The following is a 19,037-nucleotide window of genomic DNA, read 5'->3' as shown; positions in this document are numbered from 1 at the left end:
CCACCAAAGAGCAGATAGAAACAGAACTAGTCCATCGTATGAGGGCAGACACTTGGGAATGGCTAGTACCAGGAGCCAGGCAGAGAAGAGGGGTAGGTGGTGACTCATGAAGTCAAATTTAATATTGGTAAGCAATGCTTGCCGAGTGTTCACTATGCTAAACCTCTGGGGTGCATTTTCTCACTCACCCTATGCTATGGGATTCTGTTATTAGCTCTGTAGGTACAAAGAAGAGAAGGCCTAGAGGACAAAGAAAGTACCACAGGAAGGGAGTCTATGGAGCAGTTGAAATTCAACTTAGAATTATCATCAAGACTTGAGCTGCTTCATCATTTGCTCAGCGTGTATTGTACGAATCTATAGACAATCCCCTTTAATGTGTATAATTATTGTATTAACGAAATCTAATTTAAGAGAATCTAATTTAATAATAAAATCTAATTCAAAAGAAAGAGTTCAGGGCCAACCTGGTCTACAGAATGAATTCAAAGATAGCCAGGGATATACCAAGAAACCCTGTCTCAGAATCTCCTCTCTCTTCTCCAAAAGAAGGATACTCAGTTTATTCTCCTCTAACAAGAAAATGTCTGCTGATCACGTCCAGTGTTACCTTCAGCACTCAGATTCTAAGTGCAGAGTCTGGGACTTACTCAGGCAGAGTAAAAGTGAGCCTACTTTACAAAGGTTGTTTGGCATAAAGATATGGAATAATTTCCTCTTTTTTACTCTCTCATGAAAGGTAGGTCAAGAAACCTGTTAAATTTGATCACTTAAAGGAATCACATTGTATCCACTTCCTAGGACCACTGTGGGGAAAACCAGCCATGAGTACTCATTCCTGGCACTCAGTGCTCAATGGTGACTTTGCCAGTAAATTTTTTTAAAAAAAAAATTAGAAAGACTAGAAAGAAAGAAGCTAGGGGAGAAAGATCATTCCTTTCCATTACTTGGGAGAGATTGTCAAGAATCTTGCCTATAACTGTACTTGCCATAAAGTTCACTCATAAACTATTGATATTTTAATAATACACATTAGCATCTTGCCCTTTGACAAATTAATATTGAATGAGCAATAAAGAAGCAGAAGAGTATCCAGGTACACTGCTCAGAGAAGCCAGAGTGCTGGGTGGTTGTCCAAGCGAGTACCACACTTCCAGACCTTGGGACTCACCCCTCTCTCCAAGGACCCTCAGAGAGGGCTCTTCAGGGAACTCAGACTCCATCTAGAACAGTTTAGTCAGAGCCAGGGTTTTGCCCTCCCTCTTTCTCTTCCCCTCAGAGAAGAGGAAAGGTTAAGAAAGAGCTGATAGGAATTGATTTGAATCCTGTGAAGTACCTGGCTCAAGCCTCCCATTGGTTTTGCTTAAAGGTGCAGTTACCTTTGTTCTCCAAATCACAAGTCTGCAGCAAACTGGGCACAGCAGGGCACACTTTTAGTCTCAATCACTGAGGCAGAAACAGGCAGATCTCTGTTTCTGAGACCAATCTGGCCTATATAGCTAGTTCCAGGCCAGCTATGATAACATAAAGAGACCCCCCAAAATAAAAAATTATTATTAATATTACTACTACTATTACTACTACTACTACTACTACTACTACTACTACTACTACTAATAATAATAATAATAAGGAAATCTCAGCCAAGACAAGTACAACCTACAAAGCATGAGACAATAAACCTCCTTGTTATACCAGGGGTGTGTGTGTGTGTGTGTTTATGTGTAGAGGGATGTTATGGGTAGTGTGCTGATCAAGTTTGTAAGAAAGAGTCCCCTGCCTGGTCCCTTCAGCATCTGCTTCTAGCCCTACTGTCTGGGCCTCTCTTGTGTTATATGACCTTCTGTGGACTGGAGTGAACAGAGAGCAGGGATGGACTCTGCCTAGGTCCAGCTTAATTAGTGTGATTTAATGGCGTTTTGGCAGATTCAGATTTATATGGCTTTCTGTGCTGCAAATCTGCTTTCTAAACGTAGAATTTTTGTGGAGTGGTAAAAAATAATGGCTGTTCTGTGATTCCTGCCTCCCAAGCTAGGAGATTGCAATTTACATTATGCAAATAGACATTATGCAATCAAGGCACTTTAGCGGGAATCTGGCAGCAGAGAGGCCGCTGATGAGATGCGGAGGTCTGCAGCCCTAACCGGAGGGGCCCTGGGAAGAGCAGAGATGAAGTGGAGAAGAGATGGGTTAGGCAGGCAGGGGAGGAGGCCGAGAGTCTGTTTCCCAGGTCCACGGAGGCAGAGTGGAGCCTGCCCGGAGATGAACGCAACTCGGGAGCTGCCAAAACGACTCTCTCAATTAATGGCTTTGTTTAATCATACCCCCTGTCCAGAAGAGTATTGTCTTACGGATAATTTCGTTTGCCTAACGAGATTTTGCTAATTAAATCTCCTTTCGGTTGGTGTGACTATGCCTGCAGGAGAGGGGGCTATTTGGAGTCGTCTCCATAAACCTTTTTGGAGAGGGGCTTAGAAAGAGAGTTGGGGGAGGGGAGGGAAAAGACGAGAAGGGAAGGAGACCCTGTCCTGCAGCGAGCAGCTTTGAGCAGGGTTTGGAAACTCCCGCCCCACTCCTTCCCTTACCCACGGAAATGCAGTCACTCACAGATCGGGCACCCAGCAGAACAGCTTTGCTCTTCTCCACTTCTGACATCTTCACTAATATAATAGCCACTCTCACCTTCTTCCCAAATCCCCAGGGAGAACTGTGAACCTCGGAAGGAGGTTTCCAAGGACTTCCAAGTGCTCTTGCCTGGTGGTGCTGCTGGGCTTGGCTGGCTGTGGAACCTCTCCTGTGGCCTTCGGTTAGTCGGCCAGTCTGTCTCTTCAAAAAGAAAAACGCGCTCCTAAATTGGCCACTTCTCAAGGGATAATTAATTATATGAATCGAAGAGGAGACCTCCTTGTCAGACTCATTTATCATCAGAGCTGGTCAAGGAGAGACTTCATGTAGAGGAGGCCAGCACTGTGCCCCTATAGCTGGAGCACAATTAATACTGTGTATAGAGCAGCGTCCTGTAGATGTTCGTTCGCTTTCCCTGCGTCAGTTCTCAGCTGTCGACCACTAAGCCAAAAATGTTACACAGAAAATTCCCATAAGTTTTGAATGACTTTCTATTGTAATATATGGTAATAATCTGTAATCAAATTATAATTATTCTATTTTTATTTAGTTATTGTTAATCTCTTACTTGCTTCATTTATGAATTACATGCTACCATATATGTATGTGTAGAACACACACATATATTGTATATATGTAAATTCACATATACATATATGTGTGTATATGTAAATGCACATATACATATATAATATATTATGTGTACTATTCATATATATATACATATATACATACATATATATATATATATATATATATATATAGAGAGAGAGAGAGAGAGAGAGAGAGAGAGAGAGAGAGAGATTGTACCTTCCATGGGTTAGATAATAACTGAGAGTATTGGGATCTCTTTCCTGTGGGTCCAGCAGGGCTACTGTATGTGACCATGTAGAGCATGTGACTCCTGTGCTGAACCACTTCTAGGCTTTTCACTAATAACTGCTGAGGGCCAGCTACCTTGGCCTGGGATCTGTTCTTCCAGCTTCTTCTCCCACCTTCTCCCCACCATGCTACCATCTGCCCCTGCCTGCCTGCCTGCAGACCCCAAGGTGTGGCATATTCCCGCCACTGAGGTCCCAGGTAGCCAACCCATGCCTTTTCTTCCAGTGCTCTGTGCTTTTCTGTCTGGCTGCTTTGGCCCTTGCTGCTTCCCTGTATATAATTTCTTTATCCAGGGCTGCTCCTGCTCCTGGTGTAGCAGTTCCTCTGTGGCTGCCTCCTCTGGGTCTTGTCTGCTTCTCTCTCTCTCTCTCTCTCTCTCTCTCTCTCTCTCTCTCTCTCTCTCTTCTTTCCCTGTAGGTAACCGCAGGACCCCATATGCATTATTCACATTAAGCCCCAAATCTCTGCTTCTTTTTTTTTTTCTTTTTTTTTTTTTTCCCGGAGCTGGGGACCGAAATCTCTGCTTCTTTAACCCTAGCTTCTACAGCAGTGCCTGGCCGGAACAGCAAGGTGCGTTGATTGGAAGGAGAGATGTGGGGTGATGGATGAGTAAACCCTAGCCGCAGGAAACGGATGATGGGGTCACCTGTCCCTCGGCACCTTTATTTCACAGGTCAAAATGGTGCTTTCTTCTGTGTCCTCTTCCGAGCACTGGACCTTGTGCTGGAGGTGCCGATGCCTCATTTCACACATGTTCACACAAGCCCCGTAACGTGCGGATCACTTCAGCTGAGCGAACTGAGGCTCCTCTGTCCTCATTACAGGGCAAGGCTCATGATGAGGACAGCAGCAGCCACCTGTGAGGGAGGGGAAGGCTCCTGTGCTTTCTTCTCCTCACCTCCTCACTCCAGCTGTCCACCACCCACTCACTCGTCCACCCTGCCTAACCAAATACCTCCTCGGAAGTGTGGACTCTGCCATTCCTGAGAACCCTAGAGCTCAGACATGTGTCAGGCTTCCCACTGTGCCTATGGGCTCTGTCTATGTGCACTGGTGCTGGTGGGAGTACAGGACCCAAGGTGTGTTCTTGTCTGCTGCTTTGGACTAATGCCCAACCAGGAGCTGGGCGTCAAAGTTCTGGGCTAGGTAGAGTTAGCCTAGGGAAATTGGCTCTAGGTAGGGTTAGCCTGGGGAAATTGGCTCAGGTCTTTGTGTGTGCTACATGTGAATGAATGTGAATGCGAGTATGTATGTGTGCATTTTGTGTTGTTTTTAGTTCTTGGAGTTTGGTGCTTGTTGCCTTTTGCTCCAGAGACATCTCTGGGGGTGGGGGTGGGGGTGGGGGGGACTGTCTCTTCATTTAGGTTTGCTGGTCTGAGTCTGTAGTGTACTGGGCAAGTGTGCCAGTGAAGGTTTGAACCCATGTGCACTTAGGTGTCAGGTAGGCTGGGTTTGAGTCCTGCTTCTGTTGCATTCTTAGCTGGGTTCTTGAGATTTGATTCTCTCATCCAGAAAGCAAGAATAATCAAACTCCCCCATTCTGTCTTCCTGGCAGGCCGTGTGAAGGAATTTAAGAGACATGCGAAAGTGTTTTATAAACTATAAAGCTCTGCAGAAGTATGAGAGGTTATTATTTGAATGGTTATTACACTTGAACTGATCATCGTGTTTGGAAATTAGGGGCTCTGTTTTCGGGAATATAAAATCATCCGAGCCTGGTTTGAACTCTGAGACTCACAGAGCAAGGATTAGAACCGATGGCAGATTTACCTGATTGCTAGAACCTTGCTGCACTGAGGCCTAGCCCAGAGACCTCTGCTGTCTCCCCTGCAGTAAACCGTGACTAAGGTGTGAAGGGGCTGGGGAAAGCAGCCCTTCTTCACTATGCACCTGTCCCCTAAATGAGTTCAAGGTCGTTTTTATGTTTGTTCCCAGAATATCTGCTTCTACTGTTCACTGCCTTTACTAGCAATGTTCTCTCTGCCAGGAAGAAATGCCTTCCCACTTCATCCACTGGTCTTCGTGTGTGTTCATGAGTCGTGTGAGCGCGCGCGCACACACACACACACACACACACACACACGTATCTGTACATGTGTAGAAGATAGAAGTTGATATCAGCTTCCTCAAGTGCTCCCCCACTTTATTTCTCTCACCTGGGGCTCATGGATTGGCTAGACCGGCTGCTCATCAAGCTGTAGGGATCCTCCAGTGCACATGCAACCACCGTAGCTTTCTTGTGGGTTCTTGGGATTGGGTCCTTAAGAGTTCAGGTCCTCATGTGTATATGGCAAGCACTTTACTGAGTGATCTCTCTTGCTCTCCCCTGGTCTTCTGACCAGTGCCAAACCGCTGGCTCTTCTCTGCCTCCCACACCGCAGTGTTCAATAAGCCAAATCCCATTCCAGTGAATGGTACCTCAGCTACTGGGTGGAAGTCTCCAGCTTACAGGTGTGTTCTGTGGATGGGGAGCATCTGTCTACTGCTGACCCCTACAGGTAAACAGGTGCCCACCTGAGAAGGCAGATGCTGCCTCCATTACCACCCCCACCCCCGCCCGTCTAGATTCTGTCTCTTAGCAGGGTGGGTTCCAGCTGGGGGAGAATCTGCTGGTAGCTCTCCCAGAGACCCAGTTCCCTTGCCTTCTTCTCCTTGGTTCAAGGCTCCGTGTTCTGGGCCTCTCCCCCAGACCCTCCTACTCCCAGCCCCAGGCAGCCTCTCCAAAGTGCCAGGGGGCTGGGAGGCTTTTCATTACCAAATGCACTGAACCTATTTGTGGGTGTTTTGCAAAGTGTTTAATCCAAGGTGTTCCCTCAATTAAATTAGTGCAAACATCTGTGTCCCACATCCACCTCCATTTGCATTCTGTGCCATTTATTACAGCAGGAAATTGGAAGGCACCTTAGGAATACTTAGGACTGAATTAGGCTGGGCTGGGGGAGGCATCAGGGGGAGGGCCTAGTGCCTGTGAGGTGAGGCTGATCCCTCTCCAGGCTGGGACTTGCCAGGAGCGGTCACTTTCTGGTGCAGGAGATCCTGTCTTCTGTGGAGAGGTCCAGGTCTCTTGGGGGGGGGGGGAGACTGGGTGAGTTTAATTAATGCCCCTGGTCCCTACCTAAGGCCAAATGCCTGCAGAAACAGGGAGGGCTCACCACTGCTGTCACTTTTAATTTTAAACCTAATTAAAAAAAAAAAAAGCTAAACTGGGGCTGAGAGAGTTGGCTCAGAACACTTACTCTTGTGAAGAACCGGAGTTTGATTCCCAGCACCCACAGGGAGGCTCACCTAGGGCACCAGGCATGTATGTGGTAACGTACTCATATGAATACAATAAATCTACAAATGGTCACCCAGCTACAAATGGGTCTGTCCTGGGGAGCCCTTCCCTGTTGGAAGGTGGAGTTTTCTTATCTTGAAACTGCTTAGCTCTGGTGACTGCCTGGGCATGGGTGGCAGCATCTCAAGTCTTATACCATGAAATTCCCATCACTATTAAACATATCAGGTGCTTTAGGAGTTCTACTGTCTACTCTAGGAAGAGTGACAGGATTACCTGTACTATGACACACCCTGAAAGCCCCAGTGTCTGTTGTAACTCCCTCCAGCCCTGAGACCAGCCTCAGAAAGGGCAGCCATAGGCCCCTGAGACCGAGACTAGAAAGTGGAGCAAACACTAATGCCTGAAAGTTTCCATCCTCCCCCCACCCAAAGCTGTTTTCCAGTGTTCTCAAGATGTCTTTCTCAAATGAAGATGTTGAAATTGGCTTTGAATTAAGATACTTGCTACTTCTCCTGACTCCTTGACCTACCTACCTGGCCTGGTTGTATTGAAGCCTTGTCTGCTCTTAGGATGGGTTAACTTAGGACTTTCCAAGGTCCTGTGAGGGGCAGTGCTGGCTTGTAGCCAGCTTACCAGAGGAAACCCTGAGTGTTGGGACAGGGGTCTGGGGAGAGAGAACCTGGGGACAAGGAAGAGGCTTATGGGTCTCTTAAGAGATCTTAGAGGTCCCTGTAGGAAAACAGAATTAGAAGAGGCAATGTCTTGACTAGATACATAAGAAAGGGACCAAACTGTAACCCTGGGCTCCTAGGTCCCAAGAAAGGCACAGTACCAGGGTCTGAAAGGTTTGGTGCAGGGTGGGGGGAGCAGGGTGGGTGCTGCCTTTCGAGATGTAAGATGTTGTTTCAGTCTGGACAAGGAACTAGTACGGGAGAGCATCCTTGTCGATTCGTCTAATAAGGATCCTTCTTTGCCACCCTTTACATGCCCCTTCCAGGGCTCAGGGAACAGTTAACACATTTATTTACCCTGGTCCCTGTAGGGAGAGGTCCTGAGGTCTCATCTACAGACCTTCAATGGTAGCATAACAGCCAAGAGAGCACCAGTCACTTACTAATAAAAGTCTTGCCTCCCCAAGTTGCCCTGCCATCAGAGGGAGAGAGGCTCAATGCAGGAGCGATGAGTTCCAGATTAAAATCCTGCCCCCCCTCCCACACTTTCCTTTCTCATTAGAACATTGTCTTAGCCTTGGTTTCCCAATGGATTGAAGAGCAATGATAATCTCTGAAAGTCACGCTTGGATCCAGTTAGAGGTTTAGGAAGTTTTCCACCTTCTCTTCTTAGACCCGGGGCCTCAGTTCTGGGAACTGGGAGTCTGTGGAGGTGAGGGTGGCCATCCTGCTTCAGCTCCCCACCCCCTTCCTCTTCTTTCCCCTCTTTCTCATCAAAGGACTTCAATAAATGCACCTCAGCATGTGGCAGTGCCTGGGGCTCTATAAGAATGAATTGCTTATCCCAGCTCTAACTTCAAGAAATGGCACTCTCCAATCAAAACACATTTAATAAGCATTGTCTGTGTGTAGTACTCAGCTCTAGGTCCGGTGGGTCACCCTGAGAATGGCCACAGCCTCCTCTTATCTCCTCCTGGGAGCCAACAGTCCATACTCTAATTGCAGTTGCCAGATCCCAGAGGGTTTTAGGCTTCTGTGTCTTTTTGAGACTGTCCTTTGCCCACATAGGTCTCCATCCCTTCCTTTGACTGGTGAGAACTCAGGTTCTCTGTGGCAAGTACTCAGATCACACTGGGCATCCTTCTATGACATCATCACAATGGGACTTCAGTGCCTCAGCTCCTCTCCAGTAGACTAGCATGCTCACACCTTATTAAAAGGCACTCCCCCTTCCATTACCTTGGTACCTGGTAGATGCTTGTTTTGTTGGGCAACTCCTGAGGCCTCCATTGGTGAGCTGGATGAGAGGCTGTCAGAGTAGCAGCCTGGACCTCTAGTTTTCAGAGTGTTGGTGCAGAGAGCCTTCCCTAGCCTCTTTTGTTTGCTTCTTATTTGTGCTCTCCTGCCCAGCCACAGAATATGGGATCTCCAGATAGATGCAGGATCCAGATGATAGTGTCCCTCTACCTTGACCAGAAGTCTTTCTTTTCCAGCCATAAGACCAAAACCCACTCATATTCCTAGGCCCGTGTCATCTCTTCCAGAGAGTTCTAGATTCTTCTGGAAAAAGTCCAACATTCCCTTCCTAGCCCCTGGTCTGAAACTGCTGACACTGGCCAGTGTGGCTTCATCCCAGGTAGCTTACACTCGTCCTTTCACACAGAGAGCCATGGCTGGTGGCTGATACTGCTAGCCCGTGCTGCACTTGGCATGGCTCCTGGCACATTCTGTTTGACGATACCCGTTTACCTAGTGGAAGAATAAACAAGACCATTATTCCTGGTTTATATGAGAGGGAGGCATCCAGGTTCTTTTTTCATCCGTGGCTTTGAGTTTTCTGCTCCAAGGTTCTGATGGACCCAGAGGCACATTTAGTCTCCAGACTGGAATCCAGATATTATGGCCTGCAGGAGAAAAAAAAAACCAAGGGTTGAATTCTGCTTGGTATTCAGAGCAGATTAGAACGACTTGTATGTGTTCCATCGATGTGTTTCATACACATGCGTGGATACCCATGTATATAGCTACGTGCATGTTTCTTTGTGTCTATCTTGAGAGTATATTAAACATTTATTGATAGAGTGTAGTAATGTCAGAGGACCATGGACTTGAACCAGTGAGTCACTGATTAGGAGAGGAGACCAAAGCCAGTGCTTTCTAGTGTGGCCTTACTTCATGCCTAAAGCCTTAGAGTTTAAATATTTATTTATTTATTTATTTATTTATTTATTTATTTATTTATTTATTTATAAACAAGGTCTCTCTATATACCCTGGCTGTCCTGGAACTCACTTTGTAACCAGGCAGACCTCGGAGACACAGAGATTTGACTGCCTTTGCTTCCCAAGCGCAGGGACTAAAGGTGTCTGCCATCATTGCCAGGCTTACAACCTAAAATAAATCTTGCAAGTCCCTTAAGGAAAGGAAGTTGGGGAAGTGGGCATCTCCAATGTCTGACACATGGCAGGCACTCATAGACAAGTGTGGCTGAAATAAAATTGATTAGAATTGACTATGACTATCAGACAATCTTCGGAAGCTTTAAAACTTGATTTCGGCCTAATCCTCTGCCGTGTCTTTGCAAACAGTATATTTGTGAATCGGTAGGGAACTGTCATGCAGCATAAATAAACAATGGGATGGATTTTTATTGTCCCTGTCTCTGGGAATTCTCACAGGGTCACAGATTTGAGATCTTGGATCTCAAGTTTTACTCCCCCCCCCCGTTTTTTTTTAAAATCAAACAAGACATTTTCCTGACGTAAACTTTCAAAAAGGTTCAGAAACCAGAATGCATGGAGTCATGAACTGCATGTGCACGTCAGCGGGCTTCAGCCCTGCTTGGCTCTCTCCTATTTGACCAGTCCCAGGCAAATGCTCTAAGACTCAGTGCTTTAGGAAGAGCCATCCTTCTCTCACAAACGCCAGCATTGGGTAGGAACTATACTGGGCCCCGCCGGGCAGAGCACTCCTCCATCCCAACAAGCTGGGGAGTCCGTACTCCCAGATGAGGGGTAGTGACGATTTTATGTTAATAGTACATAGGCTGGGTTGCTAAGCTTGACTTCTGGATGCCTGGGTAGAAATTTCAGAACTCAAAGGGAGACCCCTCAGATGTGAACCTGTGAGGAACACAGAACGACAGAAAGGGTCAGATGCATGCCAACATGAGAAAACTGAGGCCCAAAAAGCCACCAGCTCAACTGCCGTGATCGCAGTACAGAAAACCAGTAGTGGCAGAGTCAGCTCTGGCCTGGGTTCTCTTCTCAGTGGGATGAAGTCCCTTAGCTGTGCCAGGCTGGGCCTGCGTTTCTTGTGCACCCAGATTTCTGTGTCTAGGAGTAGTACACACTGAACCGTCAATGGGCCCAGGGCTTTAGGCACCTTCTCTGTCCCTCAGCAGATTTCCAGAAGGGCAAGTGGCCTGTAGCCCCTCAAAACATGGTTGGTGACATGTGACTTCTTCCTTCCTGTACAAGTTGAGCACTTGCCACCCTGCTGTCTGTTTTTCCTTGCTAAGGTTCAGTTCTAATTATGTTGATTTTCTTCATCCCACCCCCTCCTGGAAGCTTATTAGGTTGAATATTTTTATTTATTATCATTTCGCCCAACTCCTGCCAGCATTTCCAATTACTCTCCCCGCTTCCTTGTAATTGTCTTTCTGTAATGGCTCTGAAACAATTGCGCTAAATGAGGTGTCTCCTGCAAGATGAGAGTCTCACTTCATTAAAGGCTAATGTATTCTCAGCTCCAGCTCTGTGGGGCTAGCTTGGAAGGAAGACATTTAAACAGCTTCTTTTATTTTATAGGGAGCAACTTCTCAGCAAAGAAGATGTCTGTGGGGTATATGTGTATGTGTGTGCGTCGCCTGGATTTTAATTTAAAGAAAGTTTATGAAATAGTACAAGTCCCGTTATTGATGAGACCATTGTCAGGTAGCTGCGGATTTATGCGGAGGCAGGAAGGAAGGAAGCTGGGAAGCTGACTAGGGGGCTCTCCCTGCGCATATGCCCCCTGCCTTTCTGCCGGCCCCACCCCTTCCTCTGTTGCACTCTGCATGCTGGATTAAGCCCCAAACTTGTTCATCCCTCTATCCCGCCCCTACCCCTTGCATTGTGTACCCAGATTCCGCACTGGGGATGCTCTCCCGTTGTGCGTGTTTTTGTAGAATCCAGTCTTTCCGGTTCATAGGTGCCGACTCCGTCATTCATTTATTCATTCTTTCACTCGCCGTTGTCTATTCATTTGTCCCTTTGTCATCCATTCAGCACATGTTCGTTGCCTACCCCGTTTGAGCTTCGTTCAGCGGGGCTGTGTCCTTTTTGGAGAAATAGAGACAGATGATTGGTAAGCAGGCATCACTGGTACACTATGGTAAGTGCTGTAATCAGGCACCGGCAGACACTGTGCGAGCAGCCAGCAGGGCACCTCGGGAAATCTCAAGGGATCCAAGGAGGCTTCTAGAGGCAGAGTGGTCTGGTCTGATACCTGGGAGGATGCGGAGTTAGCCAAGTGGTAGGGGGTGGGAGGAAAACTTCAGGCAGAGAGAACTTCATGAATCAAGTCCTGGTTGCCAGAGATAGCCTGGTAGGTGAGGAGAAACGTAAAATTTTCCATCTGGCGGGCACACTGTGGGACAAAGGCTGTGGTGAGAGGTGGGGCTAAACATCAAGCAAGATCTTAGGGCCATATTCCCCTAGAGACCGGTTGTGGGACACTGAGGAGCTCTAAGCAGGGGATTAATTGGCCAGCTTTGTGTTTTGGAAAGATTGCTACTATTTCAGTATGTACACTGGGTTGGAGAGAGGCAAACACAGAGGTCAGGAGATCTTGTAGGCAGCTGTTGTAAGAGCCCATAATGACCCGCTGTAGAGACAAGTGTATTAATCTGTAAGGTTCCCAGATGGAGCAGAGACAGGCTTGGGAGACGACTGGGCAAATGTGTGAAGACAGGGCGGGGCGCCACTCATTGAGAAGTCCATGCAGTCTGCAGGTTGTGGGACTCCAAGCTTAGATTCCAGCAGATGCTGGTACCTTGATTACTGTCAGCAAAAGCAGCTGAACATTTTCGCCTGTAGGCCCATTGTATGTGAACCTTTGCTCACTCTTTCAAGGGGTCCAAGGCTATTGTTACTCCAGAGAACCTTTCAGAGCGCTCCTGGATTAGTTAGAGGTTTTTTTCCCCCCACTGTTATGATGAATATCCAAGAAAAATAACTTGAGGTGAGGAAAGATTTGTTTTGCCTCACGGTTTCAGAGATTTCCGTTTATGGTTGGCTGGCTCCGTGGTGGTAAGGCAGAGAGTTATGGAGGAGAAGGTATAACAGAAGAGCTGCTCATATCATGGTGTTGAGAAAGCAAGCAAGGCTGGCGAGGTGGCTGGCTCAGTGAGTAAGGCGTTTGCCACCATGCCTGGCAACTCGAGTTCAGTATCTGGACTTACATGATGAAAAGAAGTACCAACCCATACAATGCCTGCATGAACTCAACATGTATGCAGGGAATGTACACAGGCTGCTGCTCCCCACCGAAAAGAAATGAGACACAATTTCCTCTTTAAAAATAAGCAGAACAAAGAAGAAATTTCGGACATAGTATAGACCCCAAGTACATAGTCTTTGTGATTTATTTCTTCTAGCCAGCCCTCACCTTCATCATATCTCTATACCATCAACAAATAATAGAGCCATCAATGTCTCAATCTGACGATTAGATCATAGTTGCCACAATCCAATCTACCTCTTAATGATTAGATCTACTAGCTGGGGAGCAACCTTCGGTACATAAATGTTTTAGGGGGTAATTTTTCCAAGTCTTAAGGACCCCTGTGCAGGGAACTGAGCAGGTCTCCTATCATTTCTGACTTCTGCTCCCCAGAGCGTGACCTATACACTAAGACCTCTAGTACTGCCCCAGGAGCTCCTAAGCCAGAGGGCTGCTTCTTCCAAAGGAGTTTTTACTTCAGAGTCAAGGCATAAAAGGCTCTTCCTGTTCAGCTTGGTTTAGAAGGATTTAAGTAGAGCCATCGGTGTCTTTATGCCCCAGGCAATGTGACTAGGTCCTTGGATGCTTGCCAGCAAAGGCTATGGGAGAGAATCAGCACAGCCACGCCCTTCCACACTTATCAAGGTAGGCACCTTTACGGTGCAGCCACACACCTCTCGTTTTGTTCTCCTATTGGGTCCAGGTTGTTATAGTATCTATTATGGAAAGGGAAACTGAGGATCAGACAGAATAAGCAGGCCTCCTGGACACCCATGGTTGCATTTCCTGCTCAGAATAAAAGGAGGAAGGCGTCTGGCTACATGAGAGCCAGTTTGGGTACTTTTGTATCCAGGAGAAATGACTTGGCTCCATCCCAGTTTACTGATTCCTTTACTGTCTTCATTCCGACAGATCCTTCCAGGTTGCATGCAAATGCCACTCCCTCCCTCCCCTAGACACAGCCAGTAGTTCCTTCCTCCCTGGTTCCCAGAATACATCTATTGCTCAGTTAGAGTCCTGCTGATTTTCTTCTATTTCTTTGCATGTCTGTCACCTCTACTTTGGATTTTTCGCAGAAGGGATCTTGGCTTCCTCCTTTTTATATCCTGGGCATCCAGCACAGAGGCTGGCACACAGTAGGTTTTCTATGAATAAATAAGTACTGTCGGGGAGCTCTGGATACTCAAGGGGAACCCTAGAGGCCACAGCAAAACACCCTCAGTTTCCTTCCCTTATTAGGCAGCAAGCTACCAAAATAGGCTTCAGGGTGAATGAACTCCATGGCACCAGGAGCTTCCTGGTAATAAGGGGGCAGTCACTGGGACCAAAGTCTCTCTGTGTACCCTGAAAAGATGTGGGGCTGAGGTAAATGTTCCCCTTGGGTGGGAGGACCTAGGTATCTTCTGAGCAATGTCTGGCTGAGTGTAAATTCTGATGAGCTGCTTATGTAATACCAAGCTCCCTCCAGCTTTCAGGGTCTGAAAGGCGCACACACCAAGGGAACAAACAAACAGAAGTGCATAGCACTTGTGCCATTAGAGACCTGGAGAGAGGAGGTGCACACATCTAATATCCTCAGCAAAGACTTAGCACTGGGCAATTTCCAAACAGCCTTTAGGGATAATATATATCTTTAAAGATTCCAATAGAAAAAGTTACCAGTGGTTTCCCATTTCCCCAAACCTCAAACCATGCTCTGATAGCCACTTTGCCAACGCTGCTTTGAAAAGTTTTCCCTCCAGAGATGTGAAATCACCACTTCAGCAGCTCCCTCCTGTAAGCAGAGCTCTTCAGAAAACCCAAGGCAACCAGCAAGAGCATTTGGGAGAGAGGGGGGTGAGTGAAAGGAAATATTGACCTCCCCCAGTATCTGCAGGGTCTCCATACTGATTTAACTTGACAAGAATGAAAAATACTCAAGAAAAAAATCACAATTCTACTGAATGTGTGCAGACTTCTTTATTTCTTAAACAGAACAGTTGATCAACTGTTTTACATAACAGTAGCCATGAGAAACAATCTAGAGATTTTAAGGGTATAGGAACATGTTCAAGTTATACAGTTATTACAAGCCATTTTATTTATATAAGGAACTCAACCATCTATAGATTTGGGTTTCTGTAAGGGCCCTTGGGACCAATCTTCTGGAAACACTAAGGGACAACTGTACTATACAAGCTCTGAGAGCCAGGGACCTTAGTTTTAAAGCATAGACACTACATAAATAGCTGGATGACTTTAAATGACTTCCCCTTTCTGAGCCTCAGTTGTCAATGTTGTAAGGTGCAGACAGCAGTCAGTTCTGCCCTGCCTGACTCATAAGCCTGTTGGAAATCTATATCTTATACAAAGTGAAGAACCACAATTACTGACTTTGTATCTCTTAATAGTTGGGATACAGAGTCCTCTTTTGTCTCTGGTAAGCTCCCTTTTCCTCCTGATCCAGAGGCTAAATCCTGTCCATACATTGTTTTCTCTTACATTGGGAAGATATCAGTTGAATTTAAAAAAAAAATCTGAGGTCCCAGGGAACTCCTAGATATAACAGACAAGACCTTTTGAGCCCAAGGGAAATGAGAAACTGTCCTGCCTACGGCAAAGCAATAGGTAGTTTAGAGTAAGAAGTCATAGCATCCTGAGATGAAGCTAGAAAGAGTGTCACTTTGGAAGCTTAGTAATAGAGGACTAACAAGCACAGGGCCTTGAATTCCATCCCCACTGCGGTAGGGGAAAACAAAAATGTCTCATCAACAGTGATTGAAGACAGAGTGTGTGGACCTCTAAATACTGAGGTTGTAGCAGTGAGCAACACAGTTTTATCCTTTTAGAATTAGTATCTCCCCAGAAAGGAAAATGGCTGTCCCATGTTCCATAATTAGTAAGGGGATTTAATGAAAACCCTAGCCTGTGTGGACAAAATGAGAGACAGATGCCATGGGCTCTTCGTGAGGGCTCTAACCATATAGTTACTACCTTCCGGACCCCTGGAGTATTTTCTTGATCCTATAAATCACCTCATTAGTCCTGAGCCCACGCTGTACTTATACCTTGAGATCAGGAACTTGACCTGAGTCTAACCTGCTTCCAGGCTGAGTCTGACCAGAATGACACTGGTCTTAAGTCCTTGGCTTTGGCTCTGGCAATTTATTTTATTTGACCGATGCTTATGGAGAGCTTGGCACAAGCCAGGTCCTGGGGCAACGTTGAGGAGCAACGCCCTGTCCCTAGACATCTTAGATTATCTTAGTAGTAGATTATCTTAATATATATATACATTCTACATATACAGTAGGATATACTAGTAAGGAAGAGATGGTGGATTGAAATTATAAAGTGGGATGTGGGGACAGGTATTGTTCTCATCTGGAAGCTGCCAATCTTTCCAGCCCAGTATTCCAGATAAATGGCATCACTACTAAGATGGCCCCTGTTCTCTCTCCCTTACACACAGCTAGAAATAATGCTTCCTGTAGAGACCCAGGGTCCTCTTTCCACCAGTGTCCCATCTGAGGGCTCAGTGACCTTCCTCTCTTAGAATCTGCAGTCAGGAATAAAGGAAACACAAATAAGAGTGAGGCGAGTCACTGGGGCAGCTTAGCTCGTGCAGAAAGAAGGATAAATATAAACTGATCCCCAGAAGGAGGCTCAACTCTTCCTGCTTCATTTTCTGATTCAGAAACAACTGGACTAAGGGCCCTCAGCAGAAGAAACTGTGTGGGTGACTGGGATGTCACTTTCTCAGGGAGGCTGAGGAGATTCAGAAGGGAGAGTAGCAGTCCCTGGAGGCTTTAAGGACTCGACTTCTGGGTCTAGCATCCACGAAGTCTGCGACTTCTGAAAGTCTGTCAGGAATACCCTTAAGAGAGACTTGTTACTCAGTGGCGTTCCCACCTTCTGCTGTCTATTGCCCAATACTGAAGTCCTGTATAGGCCCCTGTAGGGTAACATGGGAGCAAGGGAGGCATTTTCCACCAGGAAGCACTCATTGTTCTCGTTTGAGGGAAGGAGCCCCTCCCCAGCTTCTCCACAAAGGTACCCTGAAGCCAACTAAGCCAGCACTGGGTGTAAAAGACCTGGGCTTCCCAAGCAGGCTGTTCACCTGGTTTGGGGGACTCAGGGTGATCTGAGCCTTCCCTGAAATGTCCTTATCTGTTCAACAACCCGCTGGCTGTGCAGCCAGAGTTGATGCTTCTGTTTCAGCTAGTTGGCCTCGTCTTGGTCGCTCCACAGATCAACCCCGATGTTGTCCTCTGCCTCAGTTGCTCATATGTCTTAGCCATTCTTTCCTTCCAGGAGCAGGGGAGAGGGAGGCTGCCACTGCCAACATCCAAGCCTTCCAGTGTGGTTTCGGTAGAATGCGAAGAATCGAAGGATAATTAAGTTGCATTTCTGCACATTGTTTACTGTTGCTCTCAACCAATCACTATCCCAAAGGAGTTAATCTGTGTTAGGGTTTTTTATTTTGTTTTTTTTTTCCTTTTCAGTGCCTCTTTGTACCCCATTCTTCATTATGCTTCAGTTACGATTTTAATTTTACTATTATTAAATCTTCCCCAAAGCTGTATTATTCTGTGCCTCTGAGCTGGAATTCCTGATTTGGGGACTGTTTACATCTGGGCCCGTTCACAAATGATTGATTGCTCTTGTTTAACTGAAGAATATATATTAAAACTCAGGGACGGAAGAGCCCCCTTGCCTTGCCCCTGACCCACCGGGTTGTAGGGTATAGGAAATGGGGGAGAAGTGAGCCAAGAAGCAGAAGGGATCTGGCACTTCTTGAGACTCTGCTGTTGAAAAAACGTCTTCATGGCTTCTAATGGGCAAGCCAGTGGAGAGGCAGTTGAGTGCCAGGGATGGGCAGGAGTGTGTAAGGAGTGTATAAGCTGGTTAGGCATATATGAGCAGCATAAATTGTTCTCAGTGGATCACTTAAAAAAACAAAAAAGAGGGGCTGGAGAGATGGCTCAGTGGTTAAGAGCACTGACTGCTCTTCCAGAGGTCCTGAGTTCAAATTCCAGCAACCACATGGTGGCTCACAACCATCTGTAATGAGATCTGATGCCCTCTTCTGGTGTGTCTGAAAACAACTACAAGTGTACTTACAGAATAAATAAATCTTTAAAAAAAAAAAAAAGAGGGCCAAAGATAAAAGTGGGTAAAGACATGAGGGTGAGGGTAGGGGAACTAAGAGAAGGAATTAGGGTAACTATATCAAATATATTGTGTGAAATTCTCAAAGAATTAATAAAAATGTATTTGAAAAGATAGGAAATACGGAGGATGCTGTTCCAAGAGCTTAGAAGGAAGGAGACAGCATCCACCATGGAATAGTTCCTGACAAAGGCAAGGACTTATTGAAAGGTGGTACATTAATCTCTTTTCTGTTGATATAACAAAATACCTGAGGTAGGATACCTTATTTTGAAAATGAGTTTGGGGTGGGGGATCTTGGACTTTTGGAGATTCAACAACTACATACTGGAGCCTCCTTGGCTCTGGTGAGGGCTTCATGGCAGATGACATCCCAGGGGTGGGACAGGAATTAAGAGAAGTTCAGGTGCTGGGCTTACTCTTGACACTGATGGACTCATGCCTAGGTCTTGTCCCCAGTGACCTAGCAACTTTCTATCACAGTTTACCTCTTAAAAGTGCCACCGCCTTTTACATTATCCTACTTCCAGAATAGGAAACCTCAGGAGACACAGCCAACCCATATCCAAATCAGTAAGGACAAGGTGACATCACTAAGTCACAGCGAGGACGAGGTGACATTGCCACCGACATCATGATTTTCTAATCATCTCTCTGTCCATTCTGCCTCCTCTGTCATTCATCTGGAGTTTGCTTGCTGGCTGGCTTTGCATGAGAGCTCTGAGGCCGAGGCCTGCCTCTGATCCTACCACTAAGCCAGGGGAATGGAGCAGGACGCACTTTCCACATGCTTATGACTGCTGATGGGAGGAACGAGTGGCCCACCTTTCCAAAATGACAGAGTGATAGATTCCAGGGCACCTGGTCTTGCAGAAGAATTCAGCCCTATTGCCAAACTGGCCTGGGATCCTGACAGCCCAGAACCAGCTGCAGGCCTCCGCTGC

At 46.4% G+C, this 19,037-nt stretch overlaps 1 protein-coding gene and 1 long non-coding RNA gene across 15 annotated transcripts in view; one reads left to right on the top strand and one right to left on the bottom strand.

Annotated features, from left to right (window-relative positions):
* The window catches only part of Pknox2 (PBX/knotted 1 homeobox 2), a 262,954-nt gene that overhangs the window by 77,287 nt on the left and 166,630 nt on the right, over window positions 1-19,037 (top strand).
* On the bottom strand, window positions 2,298-8,952 carry LOC108351675 (uncharacterized). 2 transcript variants are annotated; one of them, XR_015627167.1, is made up of 3 exons: window positions 8,698-8,952; window positions 4,154-4,364; window positions 2,298-3,066 (listed from the first exon to the last, which is right to left on the bottom strand). It is a non-coding gene; the product is annotated as an uncharacterized LOC108351675 (long non-coding RNA). The 2 variants fall into 2 exon arrangements; XR_015627168.1 differs by having other exon boundaries at window positions 2,903-3,066; window positions 4,168-4,364; window positions 8,698-8,935.

This window comes from Rattus norvegicus, chromosome 8 (assembly GCF_021556685.1).
Source record: "Rattus norvegicus strain SHRSP/BbbUtx chromosome 8, alternate assembly SHRSP_T2T, whole genome shotgun sequence".
NCBI classification, from domain to species: Eukaryota; Metazoa; Chordata; class Mammalia; order Rodentia; family Muridae; genus Rattus; species Rattus norvegicus.
Note: the sequence above shows the minus strand (reverse complement) of the source record. Positions and strands in the feature narration are given on the sequence as shown.